Source organism: Chroicocephalus ridibundus, chromosome 8 (assembly GCF_963924245.1).
Source record: "Chroicocephalus ridibundus chromosome 8, bChrRid1.1, whole genome shotgun sequence".
NCBI classification, from domain to species: domain Eukaryota; kingdom Metazoa; phylum Chordata; class Aves; order Charadriiformes; family Laridae; genus Chroicocephalus; species Chroicocephalus ridibundus.
The window spans coordinates 51719511-51734037 of record NC_086291.1 but is presented as its reverse complement, the minus strand read 5'-3'; positions in this window follow the sequence as shown (position 1 = coordinate 51734037).

The following is a 14527-nucleotide window of genomic DNA, read 5'->3' as shown; positions in this document are numbered from 1 at the left end:
TTGATAAATTTAAAAGAATTATGTGAGATACGTGCATACGGAGCATCCTGGGAGTGTCCTTTCGAGCCGGTGCTGCTTTGTAATCAATAAAAACATAATTTGTGCAATATGTTCAGGGAAGCCACTTCATATGGCTTTTTTTAAGGGAAAATTCTGCACAAGAGCATAAGAAACATCCTGCGGAGGGGAGCAACTCTCGGTCTAGCCTAGGGCTCTGGCAAAGCAAATGGGTTTGGGGCAATAGTGATCTCCTGGGAGAAAAGAAAGAGTAACTGATGTTTTTCACATGGGCATTTGTCCTGCTGTGTTTCTTCCTGAGCCATCTAAAACTGAGACATCTCATGAGAATTAGCATTTTAAGGTTTGGCTGAGGATGGACAAGGACTGGATAATATGAACTGACTTGGGCACCCTTTGAAAATCTATTTGTCTGTTAGTAATCCTCAGGCAACAGGTTTTGGCCAGAAAGTTAATCCCTAATAAGGATTTAAGGTTGCAAAGTGAGCTGGTACATCCCTACGTGAATATTCTCCTCTCGGTGTTACTTGTCAGCACAGCTTTTTCTTCAGAGAGATACTGAAGCGTAGAAGGATGTGATAACATTTTAGATTTGCAGTCAAATTTTTGAAAGCTTTACTTTACCCACGAACATCCATAGTCTATGGATTGATTATAGTCAGGAGCACAAGAGGCAAAAATGTCTGCATCTCTCAAGACAACTCCAGACCTCTCCACCAACTATGGAGGGTGTTGCAGGAAAAACAGCCTCTCCTTCTGCAACTGTTGGTATTGACAGTGCCAGGAGGAGGTAATAACAGCTCGTAAGCAATCAAGCAAAACTGAGAGAGCCCGTTTAACCCCTTCAGTGCATCAAGGCAGAGACACAAGGAGATGAGAAAGGGAGCTTCAGGGCCTCTGGTGGGCAGAGGATGGGTGGTCGGGTGAAGAAAACATGCAGCAGGTAGGATTTGGTTCACGGTTTGAGATCCAAAAACATGGTGCTGAGCAATCAATTAAAAGGGTCTAAAGGGTTAAAAATTCTCTTTCTCACATGCACCTGATAAATAAAATACAATTTCCAACTCAGAGATGATCCAAGACCATTTTCCAATAAGATATAAACCCAGGGCTTAGAAAATGCACACACATAAAGCAGATGAAACTTAAAAGTGTTTTCCCAGCACAGTAGTTTTTTTTTAAAACAGGTGACCTTTAAAGAAAGCCAGTGAGAGTTCATTTGCAGTAAAAAAAAATCAAAAAAATCAGCTGGGTTAATCCAAAAAGCCCTATCTCCCAGACACTCTTCTGCCGTAGTTTAGTACTCTTTTTAATAAGTATTTCAGCATTAGGATTTAAAAATTCATTTTCTTTTAGTGATGGAATAAATGGCAGCCAAGGGCTGAAACATCCTCTCCTTCCCCATCCTCCTCTCTCGATGTAGCATAGCCAGAGATAGCAGCTGCTATCTGTCCTTTCCTTGCATGGCGCTTTCATCCAGAAGGAGTTTAAGCTCTCATTGGCATCCAGGTGGTGAAAGGGAAGAGCTGGAACATCTCCCTCTCTTCACTCTTCCAAAGGTCAGCTCCAGAGCTGAGAAAACTGTATTAATTTTGTCCAAGACTTCTATAAATTGGAAAAAAATCCCAACCTAGAGATCTGCGCCCCACGTGGCAGTGCCCTAAGCAGATGTCAGAGTACTGCAGAAAGGTGTTTTCTTCCTGGGCAAGTTCTCTGATGTCCGTGGTGAATCTTTTGCTCGCCCCTTTCAGGAGACCCGCTCTTGGTGCCCACATGCATCAGCTATTTATGTGTTTCACAGTCCTTCAAACAGGGGGATAAAGAAAATGTAAAACAGACATTTGGCACAGACCTTTGAGATACTTGTAGCCATGAAGGTCTCTGTCCCCTGCTCTGAGCTGTTGTCCCTGCAGAGAGGGAGCCTGGCTCTTCTGGCGTGAGCACTACAGGACCAGAACAAGAACATTCATCTCCTGTGAGAAAATATTACCAGCATGGAGCAAAACTGTTGTAAAATGACTGCTTTCAAAGTCTCTGAGGCACTGGTCAGTCTGTCTGCCTCTCTCCTGATATAAAGCACATTTGTGTTAAAAAGGACAATGGCTAAATTAAAATGCCAAGCTGAACAATTGATCTATTATCTTTACAAATAATACACAGGATGTCCTTGCCTTTAAAGGATCAGGAGAGAATGATGTGTCTTTATTTTATTATTTTTTTTCAATGTTGCCGATTCATGCAGCTTGAGGTTCTTCATGTAAAGGATCAGCTGCTGGAGGCACATCCTGTAGTGATGGTCTCATCATTAAAAAATAACTGTGTGGTGAAAAATAAAATGCAAGCTCCAGGTGAGGGACTGAGTTGGGAATAAGGCTCCCATGCATTACCTGCTGGCACCCTTGTAGGTAAGGCCTGACAAACCAGAGTAAATCTGGAATAATCCTGGTGTGGTCCGCAAAATTACAGCAGGGAAAACCCAGCAGGAGATGAAGAAGGTGCTCTTCGCAGCGTGGCTGGGAGCACAGCTCCTGCTCCCATGTGCACACCAGCACTCCCAGGGCTGGCACACCTATAGAGAGAGCTTGTGCTCACTCCGAGAGCTGACTGACACAGCAGCCTGCATAGTCTTTAAATATGATCATCCTTGATGCCTGTTACAAGTTTTATTAATTTTAAAAGCTTTCTGATCTCTTCCAGTTAAGCTTTAATTACTGTTCTTCATTTCCAGCCCATAGAAAGATCAAAAACAGTTTAGAGGAAGAGGCTTTTTATTCCTTACCAACCCTGCCCCCTGTCTTCACTGGGGATTATATTTCTTCACTTTGCACATCCATGAGATCATTAAGTATAAAGCAGCAGTCAGCTAGCAACATCTACAGAACCATATTCCCATCGCCTGTGGCAGGATGCCAAACACAGTAAATATGACTTTAAGGTTGTGCAGTTGGTCTTTTGAGCTTTTACAGTTTCTAGCTGGAGGGGAAAAAGAAAAAAAGAGACCAGCTGGTGCAATTAGTCTTGTTTTCAATTGCCAGTTTTGCAACAGACAGGTACATGGATATGCTTTAGACCCTTCCTATTTGGTGTGAAGGCCACTGCCACCTTCATCTTAAAACAGCAAGAAGAGGCCAAAAGATGTCACAGGTTGGGGAACTCACTGGTTGCTTCATTTGAAATGGAGAATTGCTTTTAAAGGGTCAGATTTATTCCATCAGTGCCCAGCGGTTCTGACATTTGGGTTTCTCTTTGCATCTTCTGACAACCATTCATACATTTGTCAGCTCTACAGAGTGACCGCAGTGTGTTGTAGCTCACCAAGAGCCATGTGTGAGAACTTGCCCATGCACAACACGACTGTCACTCCTGTGTGTGCCAGAGGCAGGCTGGTATTTGGCTTGCTGACCCGACCTGCCAAGCTGATCTTCAGCTCTGGCTGTGGTGTTTAAAGCCTGAGGACTAAAAAGTAAAATCTAACAACTTCCCAATTTCCTAAACAAGCCACTTGCTGTCCAAGGGGCTGGAGAACTGAGACGCTGCTGTCATTATGCAGCACCAGTTCTGAACGGATCGACCCACCAGGTCTCTCAGTGCTTGGCAATGACATCGCTACCATACCAGAGGGCCACAGTTCCCATCACCTGCATACATGATGAAACTGGGGATTAGGACTTTTAAATGTAGCAGGCCCAATTTACACTGATCTCCACGAGAGTGAGGTACCTAGCTACTTTTAAGTCTGATCCATGCTGCCCTTCCTGGGAATGAAATGATATTTTCTATAATGGCATATAATCAGGGATGCTGGGGGCTCTTATGTCACGCTTTGGACATGAAAGGATCCCTGCTGGAAGACCAATGGATATCCCTCACCCCTCCATCTTCCTAACTAAGGTCAGAAAGTAAAATATGAACAGCAAGACAGTGTTATGCTCAAGTGTGATTTCTACAGTGACTTGCCTGGGATTCAGAAATCTTTCGCTCTGTTTTCCAGCTGCCGTAAGATCTCCTGACAAGGAGTCACAACTCTTTTCTCTAGGTTTCACCTCAGTCCAACAATAACTGCAATAAAGAGAAAAACAAACAAGCTGAGAAGTGTGCTGAGCAAATGCGGGGGAAATATTTTTTTACAGAAAGTCTAAGCAGTTTTGCAGAGCTCTTTTCAAGTGCATTTACTGAAATTTCCCCAGAGCCTTTCTAATGTAAGTACCATTGGAAAGATTCTAACTAAGAGAAACAGCTCCTGCTGAGTGATAGTCCATAGCTTTATTAGTGGAGATCAAAGAGAATAAAACAATTACTGTAATTTCCAAGGAACAGTTTTTCCAGGGGCACAGGAGATGAAGGCTATGAAAATAGGTCCATGTGTGCTTAAGTAATGGGTAGGCATTTCGGCCTTTAATTTTTTTTGCTGGCAGAGGAAGTCACCTCCTATTCTGGGATATACTAATGCAAACATGAAGTAACTTTTTTTGGCTTCCATAGAGTGCCCGCAGTTTTAAAGCTGTGTGCATGGGATAACTGTGTAACTCCGTGGCTCTTATGATGGCCTACAGGATGCTGGACAACCCTGTGGGACTTGGGTACCTTACAGTCCAGTGGGGGACAGGACACCTTCACCCTCATGTCCCTGGAGGAGGTCTGATTCAATCCTGTGCTCATTTTTGGGGTCCCAAGAGACAAATCCTGATGAATCAAATGCTGCCACTGTTGCATTTGCAGGTGAGCATCCAGGGTGGCGGTGAGAACTGTGGTTGACGCGTGCTCTGGAAATCAGGCTGCGTTACCCTCCGTGGATGCACAGGGGATGATCCTCAGGCTCGCGCTGCACTTGTCTCAGAGGCTGAAATGCCCCTACAGCTGGTCTGTGCATGGCAGCTTCTCTCCAGCAAAACAATTGTCCTTTATCCTATTATATCGTAACATGTGATTTAGAGATGATTCATCCCTTTTATTTGAGCCCGGACTTTGCTATTATCTTGCATTTCAGCCAAATATTATTAGGAATGTTGATGTGTCTACACAGGGACATTTTCTGCAAAATTAATCTAAGAACTTTTAAAATGAATGAGCATATATAAAATATTTCTTTTGAACAATAATGGACTTAATTTAGTTTATCTTAATGCATTTTGGAGACAAATCACAACAAACCAAGTAAAGGTCTCTGTAATTCCGTCCAAATACAAGCAAATGTAGCTGAATGAATCCACTTTAAATTCCAGCCTTTGGTTAGTCCAGGTTAATTTTCCAATGTAAACAAGCCCTACATTAAAGAATTAAAAATAGAAGACACAAACCCCAGTTCAGTTATGGCGGTGATATTCTCAGCTTTGAAATCTGCAGATCTGGGAGGCTGTGTCCCATGTTCTCTTTTACAGAATGGGATATGCCCGAGGGGCAGGGAGTCTCCAACAGCGCTGCCTGCTCTCTCGATGGTATGTCCAGACTGTCACTTCTACTTCACCTGCTTCAGAGCAGCTCCAAGCCAAAAGCAGCGGCAAGGTTGGCAGATCTGTCATGCAGAAACCTTCCTGCGACTTCAGGTGCCAGAAAACACAAGTGTTAGAGCAGACATGGGAAAGCGGCATTGCCTGGAAATGATAACTGCGCGATCCGAAGGAGACGTGTACCAGGAGTGAAGCGGGAAATCCCCTTCCTCTGCGGGAGCACTACAAACAAACTTAACAGCTCTGAAATCTTTCTCTTGCCTTAGGAGAGAAATAAATGGACTGTAAAAATAACTAGGGTTTCCTAAAGAGACACAGGTGTGAGCACAGAGGCACTGCAGACCACTTGGGAGGTGGGCAGCATCATGTCCCAGGCTGGGAAATGGAAGGGGTACACGTGAGACAGCATGTTCCTCGTGGGGCTCAGCCCATTACAAGAGCAATAACAGGAAGATGAAACAAATCTGACAGCAGTAGTGACTAAAGTGGAACAGCAAATTAACTATCACTGCTAATGAGGGGAAAAAACTGCCAAAGCCTCTTGCTACAAAATGGGTCCCCACATATAGTGATGGCCCCAGGAAAAGTGTTAATTTGGCACTTGTCCACTCATTTGAGAAAATCTTCTAATGAAATTCTGGCTAGCAGTCATGGGTATCACTTTGAGAAGCCCATCTCTGCTAAAAGAGGGAAGGCGCCTTGGAGACCCGCTGCCGGTCAGAACAGCAGGTGAACGGACTCAGGGACGCAGATCCAGCAGGGCTGAGGATGCTCTTCACCAGCACGTGTCACGTGGAGAAAGAGCCTTTAGGGCCTTCAGAAAATAAACAAAGGATACAAACATTTAATGATATCACCTATGTACTGTAAAATATACTGATCTATTGTTAAAGATGGAAGAGAATGATATAATAAAGAAGAGAGAAAACTTTTCTATCGGAATGCTTTTTCATATAAAACTCTTCTGTTGTGGAAGCAAAAATTGGCATGGGAAGTCCTGGTCAAATGTAATTTTCATAGGAGAACAAAGAGGAAAAAAGCAGAATCTATCTTATGGATGGTTAGCAAAAAACATTGGTGTCTGTTATCAATATCAAATATTGATATCAAATATCAATAAGCAAAGATCTCAAAACCATGTACAACATTTTCTTAAGAATTTAAGTTTGGTTTTTGTTTTGTTTTCAATTAATTTCCATTAAATTTTCATTTCTCTTGTATTACCATTTATTGAGCCGTTCTTGTGCAGTTTTCTGTAGGGACAAGAGTCTCTCTCAACCATTTCCAGACAGAATATTCATTATTCAGTTGAATGGGCTGAAACACAAAAATGCCGCGCCATGGCCAGGGCCACACAGCAACGCAGTAACTCAGCTGGGAGCGGATCCAAGCTGTGGCTCCTGGTCTCTGCTCTCATCGCTAGGACAGACTCTTCGCTTGAAGGCAAAAGGGGAAATGAAAGTGATTGTAGGACACTCTCCAGGGCACAATCACAAGCTAAATAGGCTTTGTTTATGTAGACGGCTTTCTAAAAGTCAAACCATTGATAATGGGGGATCTTAATATCAGGCTGTTGTCTGGGATAACCACAGTCGACTCGCTGGGGACTGCTCTTGGAGGGCGTACAGCATGCTGTATTTACACTGATACTCCAGCAGTCAAGATCAGAAGCAGTTTTGGACTCAGTCCTAGGAAACGAGCCAGGTATGATAAATAAGATATATTCCAGGGAATATGTAGGGCCAGTGAATTACAGAGGCAGGCCTGGTATTGGGCCTGTCTTGCCTCTCACCATTCCCACTGGGAACACAGCCCGGTGTCGTCCACATGGCTTTGTAAATCCTGAAGGAGCACACTGGCTTCCCCAGAGCATCCAAGACTCGGGTTCTTTTCCCCTGCCATCTACAGCAGCTTTTCAAGCTGCTGAGCCAACTCAAGACGGAGCTGACTGGGTGTCGTTAGCGGACGGAGAGAGGCAAATAGCATCATTCTGGGTTAGCTCATATACACATGACTTGTTGTTTGAAAAGAGACCTTGAGCTTTGCTGAACCCAATGTACTCATCTGTAATTTTCACTTTCCCAGCAGAGATACACCCACATTTCTCCAAAGAATTACAGTTAGTTTGGTCCCGGCATTTGTTGAATAACTTCATTTCTGATTGCCCCTGCTTTAGAGCGTCTGAGAAAATAAGCTGATATGGAAACACACCACTTTTTGTTTGCTCTTTCCTAAGGGAACATTATATTATTAATGTTTTGTCATAAGTATCTGGAAGTTATGGAGAATATTCACCGTCTTCTGTGTTCAGGGCTTCTAGAACCACAGTTTTACCACCCAAAACAATGTGCCAGAAAGTCAGCTGCTGGTGTCAGCCAGGAAACGGGGAGCAGAGACAGCGTTGGCAATTCAGGGGACTGATTAGGCATCAAGAATAATAATAGAAAGATATTATGAACAAGTGATTCATGAGAAAAGAAAGCTGAAATGTCCTGATGCTGCTAAGTAAATATTTACCAACTACTAATAGCTTTGCATAAGATCTGTTAATGTCAGATTTGCTAATAATAAGAAGAGAGTAATATATACTATAAATATTACTCAAAATTAAAAATTTGAATAAATTCCTTCCTAAGACAAGGACATTAATTTTCCATTTTCCTTGTAGTTTGTGAAGATAAACACAATGGCTGAGATGAGAAGAATCTTAGAAGATAAACACACTCCAGAAATTTTAAGTTGTCATTTAACCCAAAACACTCATTAATTTTAACCGCATATTGAACCCCACCGCTTCTCACCTCCTAGACAGCGGCCTGATGGAGCTGGAGCCTGGCCACCCAAATATAATCAGCCACCCACAAAAGACAGGGAAAAAAATGCTTTTAGTGCTGATATAAATGTCATTTTCATTAAAGCTCTCTTTCACTTAGTGACTATGAAGGTCCTGCCATATCCCTGTGAATTTTCATACTAAATACCTTCTAGCAAGTGAAATGCACACTGAAGTAATAGATCAGTAATGCTCAGCTCCCTAAAAGGAAGCCTGGTTTCTAGATTTTTCTATGTATTTAAGAAAATTACTTTCAGATCCCTCTTCATATTCACACTCCAGCTTTTCATTTCTAATTCCCCATCACTTATGTTTCTGTCTGGGCCTGGTTTTCCTGAGAACATTTGGGGGCTTCATCCTCCATACCTGGAAGTTTTATGGGGCTTCATTTTTTTTTTTTTTTTTTTTTTTTTTTTTTTCAGAAAAGGAGAATAAAAGTAAACAGCTAGATGGGTTGAACCGAGCAGGGTTGCTGTTTCGGTTAGACAGTCTGAGATTTAAATTCTGGAAAAAGCACCAACCATAATCTGAAATTGAGATTATTTGTGCAAATATTTAGTGGTGTTGTCCCCACCATGTCCCGCCACCACAGCCTAAGTCACGCTCTCGTGTCACCCTGAGTGCTCGTTTGCTGTCACCTAGCTCAGGTCCCCTCTGCTCAAAGCTGCCTTTTCACACAGGCTTCGAGCGCTGAACATTTCTGATAGGAAACAACGGCTCAGGAAAGTGTGGCAGCTCAGCAAAAGCCATTTCCAAGTGACTCACTGCAAGGTGCTGCAGGAGGTGAGAACTTGCACAGTGCAGATTATCAGCTTTCTCTCCTGTTGACTAATTCCCTGGTATGAAGTGAAATTCTCAGACCATATTGTGCTTTTGATTAGTGCTGCCAGAGATATGGAAAGCAGCAACGTGTCCAGACTCTGGCAGCAGATCACAAAGACACAAACCCATGTGAACAGCATGGAGAGCAACCTCATCTCAAGTTTAAAAAAGAAATCAAACATTTTCCAACTTCCATTTGCAAAGACCTTCAAGCTCGGGCTTTTATACTTTTTATATATCTGCACGTTTTATATCTTGCAAGAAAAAAAAAGTAGCAGCTTCACTTCTTAAATATCCCTTCTTTGTGGGGCAAAACTTAACACCATCACTGGGGCTTCAGTGAATTTCTCTCAAGTACTGATGCAGCAGATGAGGAACATTCCTTATTTACTAACAAATGATTAACACCACGTTTAGACATGCTGAGAAAAACAATTAAACCTTTAGCATCATCTCCCTGGCTGTTTTAACTGGCATAGTTTTACTATTTGAGCCTGCCAGGATCAAACCATGGAATAGTCGCGGAGATGACCACACTCGCCATTGAGGGGGCTCTGAAGGAAGTACAGAAAGGCTCACGAGGGAAATTATTTAGCTAAAATACAAAGTCCTCAGCTAATTTATGCAAGTATTTATGCACAATTCATGCTAATGTATCCCATGATGTTGACAGACTCTAGCCATTCATCGTAAATCTCAGGCACCGGCTGGCCACATGGAGCCCATAAGGAGAGCGGATGGTTCTGATGGGCCTCTGTGCCAGAACAAGGATCTTCCCAGGACGTCTCAGTGCAGGATCAAGGCCCTGGTTTGTACCAGACAAAATCCTAAACAGGCCTGAGCTTGTTCAAACAAAATCCCCGCTTTCTGCTTTGCCTGCAGATGTACATTTTGGCTGCAGAAAGAGAATGAAGCTGAAGGGGAGACTTTGTTTTCAACTACAAAGTTGGAAAAAGCTGGGAAAATGAAGCTAACTAAAACTGATGGCCTATCGTTCCAAACCGCAGCAAACCTCCGGGCTCCACGCAGAGAAAGCAGCGGCCTTGGGTGATAAATTGATTGTTTTCCTGTTAGCTGTGGAATTTGTTAGTGCTGTAAAACTGCTGTCCATGCTGAGCAGGACTCCTGTTATTCCCTTGAACCAAGAGAATAACAAAAGGCTTCTCTGGAAATTCTTTACTTCTCCATTTTAAACAGATGGCTGCTGAACTCTGTAAGGTCAGCAGTACACTGTCTGATTATCACCACGTGGCTCCTTTAAGCAGAATAAATTAGAAAAAGAGAAAAAAAAACACCAAAAAGACAGCCCAAGACTTGCTCTCTGCAGAAGAGCTTGGTGCAACCGCACATGGATTTCAATTTTGGAGAATCACAGGACACACTTCCCTGACTGATAGCAATTGTTGGAAAGCAAAAATAAATATGTGTGACTCATCGTTCATGCAGGTCTAGGGGACAGAGCACCATACCCTTCACGTGGGAAGGCAATTTGGTGAAGGAGACTCAACAAACTCAAAAGACTTAATCATGACTCAGTGCTGTGCTCCCACACCCACACACTTACCAATGGGACCCACACTCACGTGCCAGGTGTTTGATGTGGAAGGAAGACATGCTCCAAAAATAGACACCAAGATGATGTTTGGATGAACATAAGGGAGTCTAATAAGAAAAAATTGTATCAAAAGAAAATAGCTAAGTGGAATTTGAAAGTCAAAAGCTGAGAAGTTTTTAAAGAGAGAATGCCTTGTCTTGCTATAAGCATGAGATCAGATTTTCAGCTGGTAAACGTCAATGTAATTTCATTTACCTACTGGAACTAAACCAGTTTATTCCAGTGAAGGTCTGGACAACCAGACTGCTTTCTCTTTTTAAATAACACAAGAGCCATTTCCACCCATGCCTATACATGGAGCTGCCAGCAGCAGGAAGGGGCCTGGCAGAACTGGGTAACGACGGTATCGGTTTTGTTTCAGCAGCTCGGTGCCCGTGTTGCCAAGCCAGACCCCGACCAGGCACTCGCCAGCTCCCACTTGCAGTCCTCATGGCTGGCAGCACACGGCACGCAGCTCCTTGCCAAAACAGGTCACACCACGGCACAGATTTGGACCAACGCTGCTACTGAATTTCCTCATTGACCAGCCTGGCATAATGGGAGGGCAGCAGATCCCAACTTGCAGATCAGCTCCTTACTGCTGTAGAAGATGTGGCAGCTCTGACTGGGGTGGGAGAGGAGAAGGCAGGGATTTTAGCTAATTATCCTCAATCTCCAAGTCTTTCTACAATGTGCATTGTCAGTTTGACATCCCTGCTGTGGTGTAAGCAGAAATGTCCTCACTTTTCTCATTGCCACACAGTCCTGGCTTGCCACCTCCAGGAAGATGGACACGTCAGGGGGGCGCGGAGGTGAGACAATCTCTACTTGCCATCCCTCTCCCCTTTGGCCCAGGCTCGCCGCTCTCCATCTAACTCTGGTCTCTTTACCCGTGTCTGGTTTTAATCAAACCTGTCGGCACGGAGTCCCTGACCTTCTGAAAAGCCTCCAGTCCCTGCATAATTAAAATGATTTGTCTAATGCTGCCCCATGAAGATGGATTTCAGGAAGGAGAAAGTGCAAACTCCCAGAGATGGTGGAAAATGCAAATAAAAACAGCGTCAATCTGGCGTAGATAGCTGTCACTCAAACTGATCTCACCCGCTGGAAGGATCCAATCAAACACAGTCTGCCTCCAAGATATAAGGCTGGGAAATGAATCTTTAAATGGTGTTTTCATCCATGCTGAAATGGCTCAATTTATGCTTTGTTTTGTTTGTGAAATAACTGCTTTCTAAAAAGAAATGCTAATACTGCTACAAATAATTAATGTTATCTGAATCTATCAAACTCGAGGAGGGGGTGATTAGATTCAAAACAGTAGAGATATTTCTAATCTCAATGATATGAGACAATATAAAAACGATGCCTGTGTTCTTAGATAACCTTTGGTCTCAGTCTTTTGCTGAACATCAGTGCTCCTGAGGCTAGCGTATGTTTATTTCTTCAGCTGAAATGTAACATTTTGCCCATATGTTGATATTAAAACAAAAATTTCACTTCCGAACTCTTTAATCTTTTTATTCATGTGTTCTGTCGCTCTTAGGCAGAGATTGTGAGTACCAGACTCTGCCTTATGTAAAATAATTGACTGTATTTTCTCTGTATTTTCTCTTCTCTGAACTAATTCACCGCATTTTCTCCCTATCTATCATCTAGATGAATGCACTGTGTTTTCTATCTATCACCCTGCTAAGGTACTCATCGCTGGGGTATGCAGCCAGCAGATAAAAAGGATAGTGATGCTATATTAAATAAAGAATATCAATATACTACTCTCAGTAAAACCGAGCCAAATTGTAACAAGTGAGTCGCCATGAGGAGAATTTGGCCCTCTGTTTCAAGCAGAGGGCTCTTCTGAAGCAGCTCTCCCAGCCCATGATATTCACAGGCTTTTCCTTGCAATGCCATATGCCCTGGGAAAGACAGGGTTCATCCCTTGTCCTCCCTCTGCCCCAGCCCTCCTTGTTGGAGCTCACACAGCCCTCCTTGCCAACGCCCAGTTTGAGCCCAAGATTTCTTGTCCTGGTCAGTGTGGACATGGAGAATCAGGTGCTGCACTCAGGTGAGCCAAGAGAAGACATGAAAGCCATGAGATTTAAGAGCCTGGCATCTAGCTTCTGTGCCTTTAATGGCTCGGACCTGGCTAGTGTTTGCCAGCAAGTTCTCCTCGGTCAGCCTGGGTTAAAAGCTGCATTTCAGAGAGGCAGACCCACAGTTTCAAGGGCTATTAAATGTCTCAAGAAACTGGAGCATTCAAACAGCTGCAAATATGACAAAACTACATAAATTGAACAGGTTTTGTGAATATCTGCCTGATAGAGAGCTAAGAAAAGCAAATCAGGATCCTTGGATGCAGTGTTTCTTGGATGTAAAATGGTGCACTGGTTAGGGTTGTTGGTGTGAATTTTTATGTGATGGGAGTAGTCCGAACTGCAGGACTGGTGTCTGGGATCCAAAATACAGTGAAAGCAACCCCTGGCTGCTTCGCAGACAATTCATCATGAGAATGTCCATTGTGAAGAAAAAAAGGGAGATCAATTTTTTAAGCAAGTCTGTCCTGAGAATGGGCAGCTCAGGCCAATGCCCCTCTAATGTACCATATAAACTTTAATGTACTACCACTCCATTTCAGCTATTTTTTTTCCCCCTCATTGCAAAATGCTGAATTACAGTTAAATGCTAGATGGTATTTCCTGACTGTGGGACTGATTGCTTGCCTTTGTGCATGGCTGGTTATTTGTTAGCAGCAAGCACTTCAAAGCCTAACAGCCAGTCCAGACGCCCAGGAAAGTGGTTCAGCTCTCTTTGCCCACCCCACTACGTTAGTTAAGAGAGAGGAAACATCTTTTGGCACTTCACAACAGAGATATGAAAAGTGACTGCGCTGCTTTTGATGCAGAGGCACCACGTCTCCCTGCCAGTCAGCACATCTAGCCATTTTCTCCGTGGAAATTGGGACAGAGCTGGGAGGGGAAGGGGAGTAAGTTGTATTTATCCCAGGTGATCAGTCTGTAGCCTGTTTGCGATAGAACTCTTTATACCTGGCCAACTAAAGAAGGTTTATGATGTTTTCTCCGTTCTTAGCAAGGTTTCCCTACATTAAATATGAGAACAAAGCTCCCTCTTCCAAGAAAATATATGGCAGGTGGTCTTGTTGGTCTTGTTTCTGGTTTCTCTGCTGATGGGACAACATTTAATTAGTAATTATGCATATTAATTACAAGAAAGCAGCCATGATATAGCTGCTCTGTGCTGAGATTTTGTTAAGCTTAGAACAAGAAAGTTGGGTTCCTCCCTTCAGCAGGTCCCCATGTGCAGCCCCCAAAGCATCAACATAGCTTGAAAAGCAAATTTTCAGAATACTGTATCATGCACTGGCCTCTGCTTTCAGAGATATATGGATGGCAGTGGGTCACATTTTCAAGCTTTTGATTTCCTTTACAAGGAGGAAGGATACATTAAAGGACCCAGACCTTCTTTGGACAAAGTGTTTCCAGTACTTCTGTGCTGTAGGCAAGACGTGAACCTCCCAGACGCTGGGGTGTGAGAGGAAACCTTTCCTTTCTCCATACACAAGACCTATACTACTCCACTGAGCAGTTTGCAGTCTGTCCTACAGACAGCAGCACAGAAGGAATTAGGTTGCAAACATGAAGACTGGATCCAGGTGACAACATTGCCTTGGCCACTCATGCTAATTTAAAAAAATCAAACAAAAGAAAGAAAGAAGGGAAAAAGAAACAGCATCAGCAGACCAAAAAGCTCACGGGGCACCTGACATAAACAGGAGCATTTGTTGTGGGAAGGGGA